Raw genomic sequence first — 23672 nt, forward strand, 5'->3', positions numbered from 1 at the left:
CTGACGCGGTGGTTGGACCTCAGCTCGGCCTCAGATCCGTTCTCTCCTTCGCGCGTCTCCCTTTCTCTCAGCCTGGTTTGGCGACTCGCGGATGGACCGATCGACGGCGGCACGGGGACGGTGGCGCGACGGCGAGACGTGGGTTGACGGTAGGACGCGTCGGCACGCTTTCTTCTCTCTTCCCTTGCGTGACAGCCCTCAAGGCGTGGCACGACGGCGTGGCAAGATGGGATGGCAGCGTTGAGCAGGACGGCGGTGCGATGGCGGCGGTGAGACCAGCACGCCGGGGCGAGTCTTCCTCTCCTTCTCCCTTATTCCGCGGCCCCTTCCCCTTACCCCCATTCTTCTTCTTTTTCGTTCTTTCAGAGAAAAAGGAAACTTTGTGTGTGTGTGCTGCCACTGCCGGGTGTTTGGGGGGAAAGGCTCGGTGGCTATTAGGGTTAAAGATTAGGGTTTCATGTTTTTGAAACTTAGGGTTAAGGGTACTTTGGTAATTTCAAATAAAATTGGGAATAATGTTGTAATTGAAACCCAAACTAAATCCAACACTAATTGTATATAGAAAATAATATTTGCTCATTACTTTTACAAATTATTTTCAATAAAATGTCTAACTCAAATAATTAGAAATAATATAATTAAATCCTTTATTTTCTCAAAACAGTAGTATTAATATTCTAAAATATTAATTATTTAGTCCAAAATCATATAAAAATCCTTATTATTTCACAACCACCAACTTTGTGATTTAAATATAGAAAATAATCCAATAATTATAAAATTGGATAATAATTATAACTTATCTCAAATTCAATAAATCAAAACTTGCCTTAGTTATCTTTAATAAAAATAATTTCTGAAATTAAGGCTATAAATAACTATATGATTTGAGACTTGATCATAAAAAGACTTTTCAAAGATTAGGTTACATGTAGGTAAGTTTGGAGTGGTTTTGTTGCCACGTAAGTTCGGATATTAACGAACCAAATGTGTAACCAATATCAGGGTACTTCTGGCACACGGAGGTCATCTTCCGTGGTTACAAGATGAGTTTTCTTCTTCAATAAGTACATTTGTCAGCGTTTATATCTTTTATGAGTACAAATGGTCATTTACTCAAAAGAATAAATATGTCCAAAGAAGAATTAAAGATCAAATACAAGTATGATCTTCTGTTGTGATTTGAAAAGCTATGCTCCCAAAAGTATTATGTTTTTCTCCTCTTGCAAATGAATTGTCATGTTCAAACTAAAATAAGTGATTAATGCAGAAGTTGTTATTGTAACCTTATACTATGGATTTTTTTTTTGGGTACGGTAGGCTCTCTTATTTAGACTTCTCTCCAAACGTCAAACGGTACAAGAATTTATAAAATATTTAACAGCGATATTGATAAAAGATTATAAAACAAGATCAGTTGTCTGGCTATCATTATTGCGTTTACTTGTAACAGTCAATTCCAAATGCAATAATTCAGTTAATTTTAGGTGCAAAATGAACTAATAGAAAATATGGTAATGCAATAAGAATAAACTGGAAATAAGTACCGGATCAAATTATAATACATATATTTTTTAACAAATTCATATTTGTAATAGTTCAAAGGTAAAATAACCAAAAGAGGTGAAACCTTGCAACAGTTTAAAGGTAATAGAGTGACAAACAAAGGATGAATGAGGATGTGATTGGGTTGTAAAAATAAAAATTTGTCATTATAAAACCATGCAAATCATTAACCTTCCGAATCACAACTAGCAAGTTCATTCTACCCTATAACCATATTAGTTTCAATCTGCAATAGTATGTGGATAAATGCCTTTAACCTTCCCAACACACATATACACATTCTTCTTTTTAAAAAATGTATTTTTATTTATTTTGCCTTTGACAGACAAGTTGTATTATAGTTGGATAAAAATACATTAGTGACTAAATTAGTTATCCACGTCACATTTATGTTAAATATATATCAAATAACTCTAATTATTTGCCATGATCAAGTTTATGAAAGTAGTGGGTCATAAATACTTCAACTAGTTGTGAAGGAAGAAATTAATCACAAAGCAAATAATTTCATGAACCATAGATCCTATATAAATAACTTCAAGTCCAAAAACATTAAACAAAATTCTTCACACATCAGCTGACAAAAAATGTAGACCAAAAAAATATCATATATAAAAGGGAATCTCGACTCAGATGCTAACAAATTTGTTGAGCAAAGTTGGACTGCTGATTAGTTATAATTTTCAATAGGCTGCCACTAATAAAGCAGTTAAAAGGTTGTCAACTGATCTAAAGGATCTGACTAAGTAACTTTGAGAGATGAAAAAAGAACTGTTGTGTTATCTCTAGTCCTTGATAATGTGTTTACTCAAACTTTATATGAATTAATATTGTAGTTAAAAGGTTGTTAAGGAGATAATGATTCAGTAACTGGTATGGGAAATCGTGATTCACAGTTTTCACATCTCTGCACAACTAACCAGCAAGTGCACTGGGTCGTCCAAGTAATAAACCTTACGTGAGTAAGGGTCAATCCCACGGAGATTGTCGGCTTGAAGCAAGCTATGGTCATCTTGTAAATCTCAGTCAGGCGGATTCAATTCGTTATGAGGTTTTGATCATTAAAATATAATTAAAATATAAAATAAGATAGAGTTACTTATGTAATTCACTGGTGGGAGTTTCAGATAAGCGTCTGGAGATGCTTTGTTGCTTCTGAACCTCTGCTTTCCTATTGCCTTCTTCCAACCATGCGTTACTTCCTTCCATGGCAAGCTGTAAGATCCTCTCAGTGAAAATGGTCCTCTACGGTTTCTGCACGGCTAATCAACTGTCGAATTTCTCGTCTCGGATGGAAAATACCAAGTACAGCTACCGCATGGCTAATCATCTGTCGGTTTCCGCTAGCGTCGGAATAGAATCCATTGATCTTTTTGCACACTGTCACTTGCGCCCAACATTCGCAGGTTTGAAGCTCGTCACAGTCATTCCTTCCCGGATCCTACTCGGAATACCACAGACAAGGTTTAGACTTTTCGGATCCCAAGAATGCTGCCAATAATTCTAGCCTATACCACGAAGATACTAATCTCACGGACTCGGTCCGTGTATTAGATATCCAAGAGAATATACTCCAGCTGTCGTCCAATAACTACGTTGAACATCATGTAGACCGCTTTGTGGTTGTCATGCACACGGATCTTGGCTAAGCGAGTAACAAAGATTGGGTGATTGTCACGGGTCACCCCTTCATTATGACTTAACTGAATTAAGTACGAGAGTATATCTTGGAGAAGAAGTAGGCATGAATTGAATAGAAAACAGTAGTAATTGCATTAATTCATGAAGAACAGCAGAACTCCACACCTTAATCTATGGGGTGTAGAAACTCCACCATAGAAAATACATAAGTGAAAAAGGTCTAGGCATGACCGTGAGGCTAGCCTCCAATGTCTAAGGACTAAACGTTCCAAAGATATGAATACAATAGTAAAAAGTGCTATTTATACTAAACTAGTAACTTAGGTTTACAGAAAATGAGTAACTAAGTGCAGATAGTGCAGAAATCCACTTCCGGGGCCCACTTGGTGTGTGCTTGGGCTGAGCATTGAGCTTTACACATGTATAGGCTGTTCCTGGAGTTAAACGCCAGCTTTGGTGCCAGTTTGGGCGTTTAACTCCAATTCTGGTGCCAGTTTGGGCGTTTTACGCCAGAAAGTTTTAGGCTGACTTTGAACGCCAGTTTGGGCCATCAAATCTCGGACAAAGTATGAACTATTATATATTATGTAGCTCCAGAAAATCTACTTCGTGTGCAGGAGGGTCAGAATCCAACAGCATCTGTAGTCCTTTTTCAGCCTCTGAATCAGATTTTTGCTCAGGTCCCTCAATTTCAGCCAGAAAATACCTAAAATTATAGAAAAATACACAAACTCATAATAAAGTCTAGAAATATGATTTTTGAATAAAAACTAATAAAAATATAATAAAAAGTAACTAAAACATACTAAAAACTATGTAAAAATAATGCCAAAAAGGGTATAAATTATCCGCTCATCACAACACCAAACTTAAATTGTTGCTTGTCCCCAAGCAACTAAAAATAAAATAGGATAAAAAGAAGAGAAAATACAATAAATTCCAAACTTATCAATGAACTTAGTTCCGATTAGATGAACGAGACTTGTAGCCTTTTTGCTTCTGAACAATTTTGGCACCTCACTTTATCCTTTGAAGTTTAGAATGATTGGCATCCATAGGAACTCAGAATTCAGATAGTGTTATTGATTCTCTTAGTTCAGTATGTTGATTCTTGAACATAGCTACTATATGAGTCTTGGCCGTGATCCTAAGCATTTTGTTTTCCAGTATTATCACCGGATACATAAATGCCACAAACACATAACTGGGTGAACCTTTTCAGATTGTGACTCAGCTTTGCTAGAGTCCCCAGTTAGAGGTGCCCAGAGCTCTTAAGCACACTTTTTTTTGCTTTGGACCACGACTTTAACCGCTCAGTCTCAAGCTTTTCACTTGACACCTTCACGCCACAAGCACATGGTTAGGGATAGCTTGATTTAGCCGCTTAGGCCAGGATTTTATTCCTGTGGGCCCTCCTATCCATTAATGTTCAAAGCCTTGAATCCTTTTTTTTTACCCTTGCCTTTTGGTTTAAAGGGCTATTGCCTTTTTCTGCTTGCCTTTTTTTTTGCCATTTTTTTTCATATTTTTTTCGCAAGCTTTTGCTTTTCACTGCTTTTTCTTGCTTCAAGAATCAATTTTATGATTTTTCAGATTATCAATAACATTTCTCTTTTTTCATTATTCTTTCAAGAGCCAACAATTTTAACATTTATAAACAACAAATTCAAAAATATGCACTGTTCAAGCATTCATTCAGAAAACAAAAAGTATTGCCACCACATCAAAATAATTAAACTAATTTCAAGATAGAATTCGAAATCATGCATTTCTTGTTCTTTTTCAATTAAAAAAATTTTTCATTTAAGAAAGGTGAAGGATTCATAGGAAATTCATAGCTTTAAGACATAGACACTAGTGATCATGTAATAAAGACACAAACATAGACAAAACATAAAGCATAAATTTCGAAAAACAGAAAAATAAGAACAAGGAAATTAAAGAACGGGTCCACCTTAGTGATGGTGGCTAGTTCTTCCTCTTGAAGATCTTATGGAGTGCTTGAGCTCCTCTATGTCTCTTCCTTGCCTTTGTTGCTCCTCTCTCATGGCTCTTTGGTCCTCTCTGATTTCATTGAGGATAATGGAGTGCTTTTGGTGCTCCATCCTTAGTTGCTCCATGTTGGAACTCAATTCTCCTAAGGAGGTGTTGATTTGCTCCCAATAGTTTTGTGGAGGAAAATGCATCTCTTGAGGCATCTCAGGGATTTCTTGATGAGAAATTTCCTCATGCTCTTGTTGAGGTCCATGAGTGGGCTCTCTTGTTTGCTCCATCCTCTTCTTAGTGATGGGCTTGTCCTCATCAATGAGGATGTCTTCCTCTATGACAATTCTAGCTGAATTGCATAGGGTATAGATGAGATGAGGGAAGGCAAACCTTGCCAAAGTAGAGGGCTTGTCTGCCACCTTGTAGAGTTCTAGAGGTATGATCTCATGAACTTCTACTTCCTCTCCATTCATGATACTATGGATCATGATAGCCCGGTCTATTATAACTTCAGACCGATTGCTAGTGGGAATGATAGAGTGTTGGATGAACTCCAACCATCCCCTAGCCACGGGCTTAAGGTCAAGCCTTCTTAGTTAAACCGGCTTGCCTCTTGAGTCTCTCTTCCATTGAGCTCCTTCCACAGAAATGTCCCTAAGGACTTGGTCCAACCTTTGATCAAAGTTGACCCTTCTAGTGAAAGGATGAGGATCTCCTCTTATCATTGGCAAGTTAAATGCCAACCTCACATTTTCCGGACTGAAATCCAAGTAATTCTCCCGAACCATTGTGAGCCAATTCTTTGGGTTCGGGTTCATACTTTGATCATGGTTCCTAGTAATCCATGCATTAGCATAGAACTCTTGAAACATTAAGATTCCAACTTGTTGGATTGGGTTGGTGAGAGCTTTCCAACCTCTTCTTTGAATCTCACGTCGGATTTTCGGATATTCACCCTTTTTTAGTATGAAGGGAACTTCGGGAATCACTTTTTTCTTGGCCACAACTTTATAGAAGTGGTCTTGATGGACTTTTGAGATGAATCTCTCCATCTCTCATGACTCGGAGGTGGAAGCAATTGCCTTTCCTTTCCTCTTTCTAGAGGTTTCTTCGGCCTTTGGTGCCATTGATGGTTATGGAAAAATAGAAAAGCAGAGCTTTTTTCACACCAAACTTAAAAGGTTTGCTTGTCCTCGAGCAAAAGAGGAAAGAAAGGAGTAGAAGAAGAAGAAATGGAGGAGATGGAGGGGGGTAGTGGTTCGGCCAAGGGGGAAAGAAGTGTTTGTGATATGTGAAAGTGAAGGTAGTGAGGAGGGGTATTTATATGGTAGGAGAGAGAGGGAATCCGTGTGAGAATGGGTCGGTTTGGGAGGGAAATGGTTTGAATTTGAATGGTGGGGTAGGTGGGGTTTATGAAGGATGGATGTGAGTGGTGAAGAGAATATGGGAAAGAGGGTAGGATTTGATAGGTGAAGGGTATTTGGGGAAGAGGTATTGATGGGATTGGTCAAGGGTATTTGGGGAAGAGTGTTATGGAAAGGTGTGAAGAGGAGAGAAGAAGAGGTGGGGTAGGTGGGGATCCTGTGGGGTCCACAGATCCTGAGGTGTCAAGGAATTCTGCTCCCTGCACCATTCTGGCATTCAAACGCCCTCAGTGTGCCAATTTTGGCGTTAAACGCCAGCTCTACTACCTTTCCTGGCGTTAAACGCCAGTCTTCTTCCCCTTTCTGGCGTTTAACGCCAGCCAGACACCCTTTTCTGGTGTTAAATGCCAGGCGTTTAACACCAGCCAGATGCCAGACACCCCTTTCTGGCGTTAAACGCTCAGAATGCTGTCAGGCTGGGCGTTAAACGCCCATTCTGCTATCCTTACTGGCGTTTAAACGCCAGTAAGCCTGTCCTCCAGGGTGTTCTGTTTTTTATGCTGTTTTTCATTTTGCTTTAATTCTGCAGCTATTTTTATGACTTCACATGATCATCAACCTAAATAAAATATAAAATGACAATGGAATATAAATAAATATAATTAAATAACATTGGGTTGCCTCTCAACAAGCGCTTCTTTAATGTTAATAACTTGACAGTGAGCTCTTAGAGAGCTTCACAGAGACTCAGAGCTTGATGATGGCCTCCCAACACCAAACTTAGAAGTTGAGTGTGGGGGCTCTGTTTGGCTCTATATTGAGAGAAGCTTTTCATGCTTCCTCTCCATGGTTACAGAAGAAGATCCTTGAGCCTTAAACACAAGGTAGTCCTCATTCAATTGAAGGACTAATTTTCCTCTGTCCACATCAATTACAGCTCTTGCTGTGGCTAGGAAGGGTCTTCCAAGGATGATAGATTCATCTTCATCCTTCCCAGTGTCTAGGATTATGAAGTCAGCAGGGATGTAAAAGCCTTCAACCTTCACTAAGACATCCTCTACAAGCCCATAAGCCTGTTTTCTTGAATTGTCTACCATCTCTAGTGAGATTCTTGTAGCTTGTACCTCAAAGATCCCTAGTTTCTCCATGACAGAGAGTGGCATGAGGTTTATACTTGAACCAAGGTCACACAGAGCCTTTTTAAAGGTCATGGTGCCTATGATGCAAGGTATTAAGAACTTTCCGGGATCCGGTTTCTTCAGAGGTAATTTCTATTGAACCAAGGTATTCAGTTCATTGATGAGCAATGGAGGTTCATCCTCCCAAGTTTCATTACCAAATAACTTGTCATTCAGCTTCATGATTGCTCCTAGATACTGAGCAACTTGATTTTCAATAATATCTTCATCCTCTTCAGAGGAAGAATACTCATCAGAGCTCATGAATGGCAACAGTAAGTTCAGTGGAATCTCTATGGTCTCTGTATGAGTCTCAGATTCCTTTGGTTCCTCAATAGGGAACTCCTTAGTGGCCAGTGGACGTCCATTGAGGTCTTCCTCAGTGGAAATCACTGCCTTTCCCTTCTCTACAGGTTCGGCCATGTTGGACATGTTGATGGCCTTGCACTCTCTTTTTGGATTCTCTTCTGTATTGCTTGGGAGAGTACTAGGAGGGATTTCAGTAACTCTTTTACTCAGTTGACCCACTTGTGCCTCCAAATTTCTGATAGAGGACCTTGTTTCAGTCATGAAACTGTGAGTGGTCTTAAATAGATCAGAGATTATGGTTGCTAAGTTAGAGAGGCTCTGCTTAGAATTCTCTGTCTATTGCTCAGAAGATGATGGAAAAGGCTTGCTATTGCCAAACCTATTTCTCCCACCATTATTATTATTGAAGCCTTGTTGAGGATTCTGTTGATCCTTCCATGAGAAATTAGGATGATTCCTCCATGAAGGATTGTAAGTGTTTCCATAGGATTCTCAAATGTAATTCACCTCTTCTATTGCAGGATTCTCAAGGTCATAAGCTTCTTCTTCAGAGGAAGCTTCTTTAGTACTGCCGGATACAACTTGTATTCCAGTCAAACTCTGAGAAATCATATTGACTTGCTGAGTCAATATTTTATTCTAAGCCAATATTGCATTTAAAGTATCAATCTCAAGAACTCCTTTCTTCTGAGTCATCCTATTATTCACAGGATTTCTTTCAGAAGTATACATGAACTAGTTATTTGCAACCATTTCAATGAGTTTCTGGGCTTCTGCAAGCGTCTTCTTCAGATGAAGAGATCCACCAGTAGAGTGGTCCAATGACATCTTGGACAATTCAGACAGACCATCATAGAATATACATAGGATGCTCCATTCTGAAAGCATGTCAGAAGGATACCTTCTGATCAATTGCTTATATCTTTTCCAAGCTTTATAGAGGGATTCACCTTCCTTCTGTTTGAAGGTTTGGACTTCCACTCTAAGCTTGCTCAATTTTTGAGGTGGAAAGAATTTTGCCAAGAAAGCATTGACCAACTTTTTTCAAGAGTTCAGGCTTTCTTGAGGTTGTGAGTCCAACCATATCCTAGCTCTGTCTCTTAGAGCAAAGGGAAAAAGCATAAGCTTGTAGACCTCAGGATTAACCCCATTGGTCTTAACAGTGTCATAGATTTGCAAGAAATCAGCTAAGAACTGATGAGGATCTTCCAATGGAAGTCCATGAAACTTGCAATTCTGCTGCATTAGAGAAACTAATTGAGGCTTAAGCTCAAAGTTGTTTGCTCCAATTGCAGGAATTGAGATGCTTCTTCCATAGAAGTCAGAAGTGGGTGCAGTAAAGTCACCAAGCATCTTCCTTACATCTCCACCATTGTTGTTATTTTCGGTTGCTATCTCTACTTCTTTTTCGAAAATTTCTATTAGGTCCTCTCCAGAGTTTTGTGCTTTAGCTTCTCTTAGCTTCCTCTTCAGAGTCCCTTCAGGTTCAGGATCAGTTTCAACAAGAATGTTCTTATCCTTGTTCCTGCTCAAATGAAAAAGAAGAGAACAAAAAAGAAGAGAAATCCTCTATATCATAGTATAGAGATTCCTTTATGTGAGTAGAAGAATAGAAGAATAGAATGAAGAAGGGAGAAGAAGAATTCGAACACAGAGAGAGGGAGAGGGTTCAAATTTTTAAGAAGAGAAGTGTTAGTGATTAAATAAATAAATATAAAGAGAAGAGGGAGAGCATTCGAATATTAATTAAAAGAAAAGAAAAATATTTTTTGTTTTTATTTAATTAATTAATTAGAATTCGAAATTATTAAAAGGAATAAAATAAAATTTAAAATTAAAACAATTAGTTAATTAAAAATAATTTTTGAAAAAGTGGTTAGTGATTTTTGAAAATAAGAGAGAGAGAGAAAAGTAGTTAGGTGGTTTTGAAAAAGATAAGAAATAGTAAAACAAACAAAAAGTCAAGTGGTTACTTGAAAAGGATTTGAAAATCAATTTTGAAAAGATATGATTGAAAATCATTTTGAAAAAGGTTTGAATTGGAAATTAAAAAGATTTGATTTTTGAAATTAAAGTTGATTACTTGACTAACAAGAAACTAAAAGATATGATTCTAGAATTTAAAGATTGAACATTTCTTAATAGGCAAGTAACAACTTGAAATTTTTTGAATCAAAATATTAAATGTTAGTAATGAATTCGAAAATATGAAATAAAATTAAGAAAAAGATTTTGAAAATTAATTTTAAAATTTTCAAAAATATTAAGAAGAAAAATGAAAAAGATTTTATTTTTGAAAAAGAATTGAAAAGATAGAATTTTTAAATTGAAATTTTGACTTGACTAACAAGAAACAACTAAATTTTGAAAATTTTTTGACTAAGTCAACTCAAAATTTCAAAATTTATGAGTGAAATAAGGAAAAGATATTTTTTTTTATTTTTAAATTTTTAATGAGGAGAGAGAAAAACCACAAAATAACAGATGACATCAAAATTTAAGATCAAAACACATAATGCATGCAAGAACACTTTGAATGTCAAGATGAACATCAAGAACACTTTGAAGATCATGATGAACATCAAGAACATATTTTTGAAAATTTTTAAGAAAAGAAACACATGCAAGACACCAAACTTAGAAATTTTCAATATTTAGACACTATGAATTTGAAAATGCATATGAAAAACAAGAAAAGACACAAAACAAGAAAATTCAAAGATCAAACAAGAAAAATCATCAAGAACAACTTGAAAATCAATGAAGAACACAATGCATATATTTTTCGAATAATTAAAGTAAGATTAAAACATGCAATTGACACCAAACTTAAAATTTGACACAAGACTCAAACAAGAAACACAAAATTTTTGGTTTTTATGGTTTTATTAAATTATTTGTATTTTTTGAAAATTATTTTGGAAAAAAAAAAGAATAAAGGGATACAAAATTTTTAATAAGAATTCCAGGAACCATGCAATGTTAGTCTAAAGCTTCGGTCCAAAAGAATTAGACATGGCCAATGGCCAGCCAAGCTTTAAGTGAAAGCTTCGGTCCAAAAGATTAGACATGGCCAAATAGCCAGCCAAGCTTTAGCATAAAACATACAAGCATGTCAATGAGAAATGGAAGTCTCAGTCCAAAAGATTAGACATGGCTTCACAGCCAGCCAGGCTTCAACATATCTCATGAAACTCTAGAATTCATTCTTAAAAATTCTGAAGAACACAAATTTTTATTTATTAAAAAAAAAATTTTTTGAATTTTTTCGAAAATAAAAAGCTTAAACATAAAATAAAATTACCTAATCTAAGCAACAAGATGAACCGTCAGTTGTCCAAACTCGAACAATCCCCGGCAACGGCGCCAAAAACATGGTGTGGGAAATCGTGATTCACACTTTTCACATCTCCGTACAACTAACCAGCAAGTGCACTGGGTCGTCCAAGTAATAAACCTTACGTGAGTAAGGGTTGATCGCACGGAGATTGTCTGCTTGAAGAAAGCTATGGTCATCTTGTAAATCTCAGTTAGGCGGATTCAATTGGTTATGAGGTTTTGATAATTAAAATATAATTAAAATATAAAATAATATAGAGTTACTTATGTAATTCACTGGTGGGAGTTTCAGATAAGTGTCTGGAGATGCTTTGTTGCTTCTGAACCTCTGCTTTCCTATTGCCTTCTTCCAACCATGCGTTACTTCCTTCCATGGCAAGCTGTAAGATCCTCTCAGTGAAAATGGTCCTCTACGGTTTCTGCACGGCTAATCAACTGTCGGATTTCTCGTCTCGGATGAAAAATACCACGTACAGCTACCGCATGGCTAATCATCTATCGGTTCCCGCTAGCATCGGAATAGAATCCATTGATCATTTTCCACACTGTCACTTGCGCCCAACATTCGCAGGTTTGAAGCTCGTCACAGTCATTCCTTTCCAGATCCTACTCGGAATACCACAAACAAGGTTTAGACTTTCCGGATCCCAGAAATGCTGCCAATAATTCTAGCCTATACCACGAAGATACTAATCTCATGGACTCGGTCCGTGTATTAGATATCCAAGAGAATATACTCCAGCTGTCGTCCAATGACTACGTTGAACATCATGTGGACCGCTTTGTGGTTGTCAGGCACGCGGATCTTGGCTAAGTGAGTAACGAAGATTGGGTGATTGTAGGGGTGGCAAACGGGCCTAAACCCGTCGGGCCGGCCCGCGTAACCCGCCAAAAAAGGTGGGCCGGGCTGGAAATTTGGGGCCGTCGAAAGACAAAAGCCTGCCTAACCCACACTGCTTAAACTGTAGGCTTTGGCGGGCTTTGGCGGGCCGGGGCGGGCTTCCCCGGCGGGCTGAGGCGTTTTTTTTTTGTTAAAAGGCTAATTTTTCAGCCCAGATCCAGAACCCATGAACCCACTAACCCCCGACCCGACCCGAATCCCTAGCGAAACCCTAATGAATCCCTAATTCCAATTTCCAAATTTGCAGCTTCCTCGTCTCCTCGACCTCAATCCTCAGTTCCTCACCGTCACTCTCATTCTCTCACTCGGTCACTCCCCCGGTCCTCAACAGTCAACACAGAGGACAGAGCTTCAGCCTTTAGCCTTCAGCTTCTCCAGTCTCCAGCGTTCAGCCTTCAGCTTCGTCCCCAAGGTCTTCAATCCTCACCGTCACTCTCAGTCTCTCACACGGTCACACCTCACACCCGCTGTCTCGCACTTTCGTCGACCTCAGCCGTCAAGCTCGCACTTCAGAGTTCCGTCATCACCCCTGACGCTCGCTGAGTCGCAGTCACTGAGTCACCGTCGATCTTCGGTCCTCGTGGCCTCGTGGGTTCTAGCCACCTCTGCTGCTCTGTCTAGCCGTCGTCGTTGCTGGTCTCGGTCCTGGGCTCCTGGGTCTTGTCCTCTCGCTGCTGGTCTCGCTCTCTGGGACTCTGGATCTCCTTGTTTATCTTCATCGCTGCGACACGGCTGCTCCTCGCCTCCTCTGTCCTGGTCCTCGCCTCCTCTGGTTAGTTTTCTGGCTTAGGGTTTGAGATTCATCAATTTAGGTTTGTTTGTTGTGTTTTGTGCTGTTTGATATAGGTAAATTAGGGTTTATGGTTGATAATGGTTGATATTTGGTTGAGTTTTGATTATGGTTGATATTTGGTTAAATCTGATTATGGTTGAGTTTTGATTAAGGTTGAGTTTTGATTATGGTTGATAATGGTTGATATTTGGTTAAATCTGATGCAGATTCAGAAATTGTTTCCTGTTTTTTGTGTTGTTTGATAATGGTTGAGTTTTGATTATGGTTGATAATGGTTGATATTTGGTTGAATACTTGAATCTGATGCGGATTCAGAAATTATTTGCTATTTTTTGTGTGGTTTGCTAATGGATGAGTTTTGATTAAATCAGATGAGTTGATACTTGTTTTATTTCAGATTCATATAAACAATTTACATTTGCTTTTATTTCAGAAAATATGAATTCTGAAACTGTGAGTAACCTTGTTACTACTGGAGTTGGTTCTGAGGCTGCTCCGGTCGAGGTTGATGAACCTAGTTCGAAAAGGCTGAGACCAGCAACATCCGATGTTTGGAATTTTTTCAAAAAGCTCGGTCCAGATAAGGATGGAGTAGAACGTGCTGAGTGTAAAGGATGCAATAATGTGTTTAAAGCTGGAGGTAAGCAATATGGCACTTCTACTATAAAATGACATCTTGATAGTTGTACTCAAATTAAGCATGAAGATATTGGTCAGACTATAGCATAATTGCAACTTAAAATGGGTTCACTTAAGATTGATTCAGGAGTGGCTAGAGATATGTTTGCTTCTTATGTAGTTGCTGGGGATAAGCCTTTTAATATGGTTGATGATAGGAGATTTAGAAATTGGGTGAAATATATTAGTTCAACTTTGAAACTTCCTTCTAGGAATACGGTTAAGGCTGACATAGTGAAAGTTCACAAGAGAGAAGCTGTGAAACTTAAAAAAAATTTAGTTTCCATTCCAAATAGAATTTGCTTAACATCTGATCTTTGGACATCCAGTACCAATGAGGTGTTTATATGTTTGAATGCACATTTTGTTGATGAGAACTGGAAATTACAGAGTAAACTTCTCAATTTTTGTCATATGCCTCCTCCTCACACAGGATTTGAGTTGTCTTCTAAAATCTTTACGCTTTTGACTGAGTGGAAAATTGATAAAAAGATTTTTTCCATTACTTTGGATAATGCTTCTTCTAATGATACTTGTGTTGAACACTTGAAAAGTACTTTGGATGTGCATGGTTCATTGTTGTGTGGTAGTGAATTCTTTCATGTTCGTTGCTCTGCTCATATTTTAAATCTTATTATCCAAGATGGAATGAAAATATGTGGTGATGCAGTTCATAAGATTAGAGATTCTATTAAGTATCTGAGAAAATCTGAAAGTCGAATGGTTAAGTTTAAAGAATGTTTTGAAGATATTGAGGGACTTGAGTATACGACTGCATTATGTTTAGATGTTCCTACTAGGTGGAATTTACTTTATGCAATGCTTGCAAGTGCTATTCCTTATAAGAAAGCTTTTGAAATGTATAAAGTAAAAGAAGCTGGATTTAGGGAGTATTGTCCTTCATCAGATGAGTGGAGAAGAACTGAAAAGATATGTGATTTCTTGTTACCATTTTACGAAACTACCAAGTTGATGTCTGGAACTTCTTACCCAACATCCAACTTGTATTTTTTACAAGTTTGGCAAATCCAGCTTATTTTAATGAATAGTTTGAAGAATGATGAAGTGCTTAGAAGGAACATGGGAGAAAAAATGATGATTAAGTTCAAGAAATATTGGGAGGAATACAGTGTTGTTCTTGCATTTGGGGTAGTTCTTGATCCTATATTTAAACTCAACACTTTGGTTCATTGCTATAATGAGATTGATCCTATTAGTGCTAAAGATAAAGTGGAGCATGTGAAGAGTAAGTTATACAAGCTCTTTGAGGTTTATGACCATAATTCCTCTACAACTGTAGAGAGTTCTTCCCAACTTTCAAGTAATTTTTCTCAAGCAACATCTTCTGCAATTGGAACTCAGCTTATTAAAATTGTTGGTGTAAGTATTTTTATCCACTTGGTTATATGTATTTTTTATTTTTCATGCTTTTTGATTCATATATTGTTTGCAATGCAAAGGATTTGATGTCCCGTAATCAAGAAGCTGAAGTGAAAAGTGGAAAGAACCAACTTGATATTTATTTGAGTGAGGCAACATTATTTTGCAATGGTGAAAAGACAACCATCATCGTTTTCCAACACTATCACTAATGGCATGACATTTGTTGAGCATTCCTATTACTACCGTGGCTTCAGAATCTGCATTTAGCATGGGTTCTCATGTTTTGAATAAGTATAGAAGTCGTTTGTTGCCAGATAATGTTGAAGCGGTGATTTGCACCAGAAATTGGATACGTGGATATGATGATTTTGGTATAATTATATTTATGACATACAACATACTTGAGTGATTTTGAACATTATTATGTACTATTTTTCTAATATATTTATTTACTTTTTTCTAGAGGAAGATAAAGATGAGGAAGATATTACAAAAGGAGAAGGCTATTCTTCAGGAGTTGGTTCCAATGATGTTATTGACTTACATGAAGATGAAGATGAAAATTAAGTGTTTCGAATTATGTTTAATTTGCTTTGAAGACTATTTATAATTATGTTTTTGGATTTTGGATTATATTTATTTTGCCTATGGGACTATTTATAACTATGTTTTTGTATTTTGGAGACTATTTATATTTAATATTTGCATTTATATTGATTTAAATAGAAGATATGTCCTTATAAATATAAAAAAAATTAGGCAGGCGGGCCATTAAGCGGGGCGGGCTAGGATTTTGGGACCGCCTGAATATGCGGGGCGGGGCGGGCTTCCGGCGGGGCGGAGCGGGCTTCCCCGCCTGCCACCCCTAGGTGATTGTCATGGGTCACTCCTTCATTCTGACTTAACTGAATTAAGTACGAGAGTATATCTTGGAGAAGAAGTAGGCATGAATTGAATAGAAAATAGTAGTAATTGCATTAATTCATGAAGAACAACAGAGCTCCACACCTTAATCTATGGGGTGTAGAAACTCCACCGTAGAAAATACATAAGTGAAAAAGGTCTAGGAATGGCCGTGAGGCCAGCCTCCAATGTCTAAGGACTAAACGTTCCAAAGATATGAATACAATAGTAAAAAGTGCTATTTATACTAAACTAGTAATTTAGGTTTACAGAAAATGAGTAACTAAGTGCAGATAGTGCAGAAATCTACTTTCGGGGCCCACTTGGTGTGTGCTTGGGCTGAGCATTGAGCTTTACACGTGCATAGGCTATTCCTGGAGTTAAATGCCAGCTTTGGTGCCAGTTTGGGTGTTTAACTCTAATTCTGGTGCCAGTTTGGGCGTTTTACGCCAAAAAGTTTTAGGCTGACTTTGAATGCCAGTTTGGACCATCAAATCTCGGGCAAAGTATGAACTATTACATATTTCTGGAAAGCCCAAAATGTCTACTTTCCAACGCAATTGAGAGCGCACCAATTGGGCTTCTGTAGCTCCAGAAAATCCACTTCGAGTGCAGGAGGGTCAGAATCCAATAGCATCTGTAGTCCTTTTTCAGCCTCTGAATCAGATTTTTGCTCAGATCCCTCAATTTCAGCCAGAAAATACCTGAAATTACAGAAAAATACACAAACTCATAGTAAAGTCCAGAAATGTGAATTTTGAGTAAAAACTAATAAAAATATAATAAAAAGTAACTAAAACATACTAAAAACTATGTAAAAACAATGTCAAAAAGGGTATAAATTATCCGCTCATTAGTAACCTTGTGCCTTTAAAAGAACACTTATATTTTTGTAATGATGTGCTTGCTCAAACTTTAGATGAGTTAATATTCTACCATATTTTTTCCATGTTCTTCCTATCTGTGTTTTTGTGTACTTTATCATTTCAATGCTATCACATTAGATCTAGTTAGCTGATAGATTTTCCAGTTCCCAAAAAAAGGCTAATAGATTTTGGTTATTTGGAGGTAATTCTTATAGAGGAAGTAATACATGCAGGAAGCAGGATGATGCTAGCTTTATTAGTTAAACAATGAAATATTTGTTGATGATATTAAATTTTCATCTGAATTTGATTGAAAAAATGCAATGAATAAAAATATAAAAGTATCAAAAGATTTAAACAAGACAAAATATATTATATGACAGAAAATGTATGGCTTGTATGATTTATATTTTTCTTTTGAATCATTGAACCTTATCAAGTTTCTTTAAAAAAAATATGTTGGAGCAGTTAACTAGCTGAGAGACAAGAACAAGAGTTGATTAAGCAAAGAAAAAATAATGGAATAGAGAAAAATCAAATTGGTGACAAACACTAAAGTGTAATATTGCTACTATCAATCTCATCATGGCTTATTTAAATGGTTTTATGCCTTATTCATGGGTAATCCAAAGAAATTGGTAGAGACAAATTTGAAGAGGAACTTTTATGACTATAATAATAAGTTTGTAGGAACAATTCAGGATAAGTAGTGCATTTTGGCCTTATATAGAAGAAAATAAATATTTACATGAGTACTTCTTTCATAAATTCATGCCTAATGTCCTTTATATTAAACAAAAATAAAGTCTGAATTAGTGAAGTGCATAGTGTTAGGAGAAAATAGGAGAGATGAGCTGGAGGAGAGGGCTATAATAGTGCTTAATTGTTCTAAGTTTATCATAAAGCATATTTACTTTATTAGTGTTTGATAGAATTCTTTTCACCAGTTTCAGAGACAATATGAAAACATAGATCATTAACGAGGATAGACTAAGAAGCATGCAAATAAAGTCGCATAAGTAACCTCTTGTCTCAAATCACCAACAAATATATTGTAGTGCCCTGATGATTTTAAAATAAAATGAAAACAAATTAACAAATAAAACTAAAAAAGAAAAAGAACACCCCCAAAAAGGAACAAAAGAAAATCATCATAAGTCAAATATCAAGACTCAGGAAGTTTAGAAATTGGGCAAAATTAAATCAGAATGTTGTCCAAATTTGAATTTAGAAGGAACATGAATAAAATTGGAGCAACATTAATCGATCAACAAGTAAACAAATTAAATTGGGATAAAAATACAAGAGAGAAGCATGAATTAGAAAAAGAGGAGAGGGAGCGATCGAGCAGTGCACAACAAGACAAGGGGGAACGATGCCGACGACAACACCAGAACGAACGGATGGGAAGGATGCTAACAACGACATCGACGTGCACAGCGGAGTGAGAAGACTTGGACGAGTCCTTCCACTTTCCTTTCACGTGCGGGAGCAACACGGCCGAGAGAGCATATCAGTGACGGGGAAGGACGACGACACGGATATAGCGGCTAGAACTAATGGAGAGAAGAGACATAGCAGCAAGATATCTCAGAGCCGGTGATTGGCGCCTTTGGAGCGAAAACGTGAAGAATGGCACTAGATTCTTTTTGCCAAAAATTTTAATAAACTGACCAAGATGTTATTTGCGGCGGTTTGGCCACCCAACCGCTGTTATTCTCATCCCTTGTCAACGGAACATGAAAACACTATTAAAATTGCTGCTATTTTGCCAATTTGCAGCAATTCAAAAAACGCCGACAATTTTCAACCGCAATTTACCGTTTATCTTATAGCGATATATGTAACACCCTAATTACCCTAAACTTTACCTCTAGCCGTAAAGCAAAGGTTAATCAGAGGTCACGACAATCCTAAGGCTTATACATAAATATATATAGAAGGAATAATAATTCTAGAAGCCCAATGAAGAAATAAGTTCAAATACGGAATTATAAAATGCGTGAATCGTTCTCACGAAACTACTAACTTAAGGTACAAGATAGACATACAGACATTAAGATAATATATATATATATATATATATATATATATATATATATATATATATATATATATATATATATATATATAAGAGTATAATAGTATAAAGATCTAACTGCAGCTCGCGAAGTTTAAGCCAACTAGCTATATACAAACAATACAGAGTTTTGGAAGTAAAACATCATATACAAAATATCTCTCTTTTATAAGTAAGCCTCTAAGGCATAAATAAATACAAAAGTGAGAGATTTACTCAAAATGAATCAAAAGACTTCAAAACATGGCCAAGAGCCTCCGCTCTGTCACCATCAAAGCAACTCACCAAGGTGGGTTGCGACCTGCATCTGAAAAAGCAACAACAAAGTATGGAATGAGAACAGGAGGTTCTCAGTATGGTAACAGTGTCCAGTGATGTAAGATATAAGAGGAAATTCTAGAGCTTCATATCCATCATGAGATTCAAGCTTAGAACATAAGCAAAACTAAAACATTAACTTTAAAACATAAAGAAAAAGGGTAATCTAACTTAGTGGATTTCTGATCTAACAATTCTCCGCTGTCCCACATCCTTCCCCTGCCTAACCGCCATGCGATCCCATTACCACCGCCTTCCGAACCTCCTCAATCCCAGTAGAATACACAGATAAATAACAATGCAAGTAAAGCACAAGTATAGCATGTATATCAAGAAATTCAAGTAGCAATTAATCATGTTATACGATTAGGCAAGCAATTTCATGTCGGAAAAGCAAACAAATAGATAGAAGATTCACATGATGAATGCCTGTCCTATTGGTTGTGATATCACATCGTCGGTTCAACTGCCAACCCGACACACCTCCATGGAGATGTCGCCCTTCGATCTCATAATGGGAACCCCCGAGATATTGTGCCCGGATCACGGTCCAGGATGTTAATGCCTGCACACTATAGTGATTCCGAAGGGATGCGAGCGCGGGATACTCTTGCCGCGGACCTCACATCTCAACGTAAGCGGGACGAACCACCACCCTTACGCCATTGCCGTGACCTCGACAGGCGGGATCCAACCAAACCGTCCCTGCCAGGCGTATAGCGTCTCAACAATTTCAATATAAAAATGATACATGAGTGGTTTTCAAAATCATTTCATTCAATACTCAGTAGTTCACCACTTCCACAATTCATTTACATCAGTGGTTTTCAAAATCATTTCATTCAGTATATCAATAATCCATCATTCCATTCTGAGTCCTAGACTCATCTCAACCACTATCAGTTCATAATTTCCACAACACATTATATCAATTGCTATTACAGTACTCCGTCATCTCTCTCAACTAATCCATCCTCAATACTCCAGAATCTTAAGACTCTGTCTTCTAAATTTATATAAAAGTCCATCTATTTAAGTCATTAATTCTTCTCTACTAAGCATAGGACCTAATTACTAGATAATACTCTTAAACAGCAATTTAAAGAATGTTTGGAAAGCATGAGAACCTTTTAAAAACGAATAAAAACAATTTTTCAGGAAAACAGGGGTTGTGCTTACGCACACCCCTGCCGTGCATACGCAGGCGGGTAAAAAAACGGGTGGTCGCGTACGCGACCCCCTGCTCGTGTCGCGTATACCATGTCGCGTACGTAGCCAGTACTAAACTTTGAAAATTTTAAAGGTTGCAGAATTCAGTTTTTGGCACCAAACTTTAAACAGTCATAACTTCCTATACAAAAATCCATTTTCTACAAACTTTATATCAATTTAAAGCTCTCAAAGCCCTCTTGAATTTAAAAAAGGTTCATTCAATTTTACCACAAACAATCCAAAACCACACCAGCCCCAATTTACACCAGATCTTACTACTAATGTCACAAATCATCACTCATATTATATAATTCTCAACCCCCAATTATCAACGATTTCACACTAAAACCCCTTCTCATCCAACAAACTCATCAATAATCATTCTATCTCTCCATAATCATTCTATCACTACCAGTCATCAACATCAATCTCATTCATTCTCAATATCAATATTCAACATTATTTAACAATATCACAACATCATTCATCCAAAACATCAAAGCCATCAATTCATCATACATCATCAATTAATCAAGTTCAACAACCAATTCAATCCAATCCTATCCTATGGGTCACTAGCCTAAGTGTTCAGAAATATTATATATTACATAGAGAAAACTAAAATCATACTTTGGCCGATTCTCAATATGCCAAAATCCCAAAATTGAGTCCAACTCAAGCCTCCAATCACCAACAATCAATCCAAAGCTCCAATTAAATGCCAACAATCACAACTTCAAGCTATATATACACATAATTCATAACTAATCAACCTAGGGTTCACCATAATCACAATTTCACAAGGGTTAAGACTGACCTTAACTTACCCACAGTTGATTAGGATAAAACCCAATAATAATCAAGTGCTAGAGTGTACCTAAATAATCAAAATCACAAGAACCACTCATACACCATAACCAAATTTGAATCTGTTATGGAAGGAAGAACTGGGCAAGAAATTGGAAGTTTCTTACCACTTTGTTCAGATGAAATCGAAGAGCTCGATGAGAGTTTCGCGTGGCAACTAACGGAACGCGAATCGGAGCTCCGAAGAGGGAGATATGGCTCCAGGAAGAAGATGATGAATAGTAAATCAAGCCCTCACTTCTCCTCTTCTTCAATTTCACGTTGCTGCTAGTTGTGTTGTGTTAAAGTGGCAGAAATGGCCACTTAGTGGACTTATATAGTGTTGGGCTTGGGCCCAACTTTTATTCTCGCACAGTACTGACAAACCCCAATTTGAGGATTTATCTTGTGATGATTTCAGGGGTTTTATCAATGATTCCACACACTTTCTATATGAAAATACAAGATTTTGCATTCCTTTCCTAGTTGCGCCTCATGAACGAAAACATGCTTATTTCGCACTAAAATAGATACATTTCTAATCTTCTCTTGATGCCATTCGATGCCGTGACTTGTGTGTTAAGTGGTTTCAGGATATAGAGTAGGAATGGGCCGAAAGAGAGAAGGAAGACGGGTACAAAGGAAGGAAGCATGAGGATTAAGCTTTGGAAATTTCCGCATGGGCGCGTGCGCGCACCTGGCGCGCCCGCGCGGATAGAGCAACGCGAAGCCAAAGCCAAGAGCCGGCTTGAGAAGCGGCTAAGCCAGGATCTTCATGGGCGCGCACGCGTACATCACGCCTCCGCGCACATTAAAAGACGTCTCAACGGCGCGTGCGCGCCGATTTGCGAATATGATTTTTTAAGAAGTCACGTGACTTAGGCATGGAGGCAGTTGAGGATCCCACTCTTGGAGAAACACCTTGGCGGGAAAAGCTTAAGAAGACCAAAGGAACAAGGGTTAAGGACACTTTTAGTTCATTTCTTCTAGATCTAGATATTTTCCTTTTTTTGGAGAGAAGAGAGAGTTAGTTACACTTTTTGGGAGAAGAAGAGGGAGATTCCAAGCTTCACTAGGGTTCATCCTCATCTAATTTCTGAATTTTCAATGACTTTTTGGTGAGATCCACTACAATTCTCACTCCACTTTGTTCATGTCATAGATTTTCTTCTCCAATTTCAAGTAGTAGATACAATTGATCAATTCTCATAGATCTAGAATTCAACTTTGTAATTTTGGATTTCATCTCTATTTTGGATTTTCATTGCTACTCTTTGAGACTTGTTGTTAGATCTTTGTGTTGCAATAATTTCAATTTGACTTTTCTTCTCATTTTACTATGAATTTCCTTCTTGCTCATCACATGTTTGATGAAATGACAACACTAGCTATGGAGTAGAATTCTCACACTTGGCATAGGGTTTGGTCTTTGGAAGAAGTTGAATAGTGTATCAATAGTTGATTTGGAATTAGGGATTGCTAGTTGGCTTGGAGTGCACTAAAGCTAGATTCCCATAAGGTGAAGCTAAGACTTGTGACTCAAGTTGATTACTTTCATTTGACCTTCCTCTATACCTAGGGGATAACTAAATGGAGCAAGGCCTAATTGTTGTCAACATTGAATGGACTATAAGGATAGGATTTCTAATGCCAACCCTAAGCCAAGTCTTTTGATAATTGATTGTTTGTTTCTCATTGCTTGCTAAAACCTTCAAAGAATTCCAACAAAGCTTACTAAATCAATAAGATGCACACTTTGGCAATTCCAAGGGAGAACGACTCGGGAGACTAGTACTCTCGGATATAGATTGTAGATTTGTTTGATGAAGGATTTTGCGTCGGTTTAGACTATACTACGATTGATCATTTGATAATTTCTATACCGGCAAAAATCCATTTGTCAAAATGGCGCCGTTGCCGGGGAATTTTGCTTAGTGTGCCATGTTATTGTTTTGGATTAAGTGTGTATATATGTACATAGTTGCACTTCATTGTAAATTGCTCAATTGACTAACTCCTCATCGTTACAATGAATTCCATTTCCCCTTCATTGCATGACGCGTTCACAACCGAATCCGAGCTTAGCCCCTTTTGATCCGGAAATAGAACGAACTTTGTTTCATATTAGGCAAGCTCGGAGGCGGCTAAGATTTGGAAAAGGTGAAGAGGTTTTCACCACCTCAACCACCTTACTACAAGTGAACATTGAACCGTCACTCAAAGAAGGCATTAATCATACTCCCATCAATCTCACTAACAATTCTTCTTTTGTTTTAGGTACTAATACCATGGACGCTCCAAGGAGAGTT

General features: G+C 37.4%; 1 pseudogene; it reads left to right on the forward strand.

Annotated features, from left to right (window-relative positions):
• The first annotated feature begins 14796 nt into the window (after positions 1–14796).
• Positions 14797–15705, forward strand: LOC110265646 (zinc finger BED domain-containing protein RICESLEEPER 3-like; annotated as a pseudogene).
• Positions 15706–23672: the final 7967 nt, after the last annotated feature.

Source organism: Arachis ipaensis, chromosome B8 (assembly GCF_059453495.1).
Source record: "Arachis ipaensis isolate K30076 ecotype BB chromosome B8, ASM5945349v1, whole genome shotgun sequence".
NCBI classification, from domain to species: domain Eukaryota; kingdom Viridiplantae; phylum Streptophyta; class Magnoliopsida; order Fabales; family Fabaceae; genus Arachis; species Arachis ipaensis.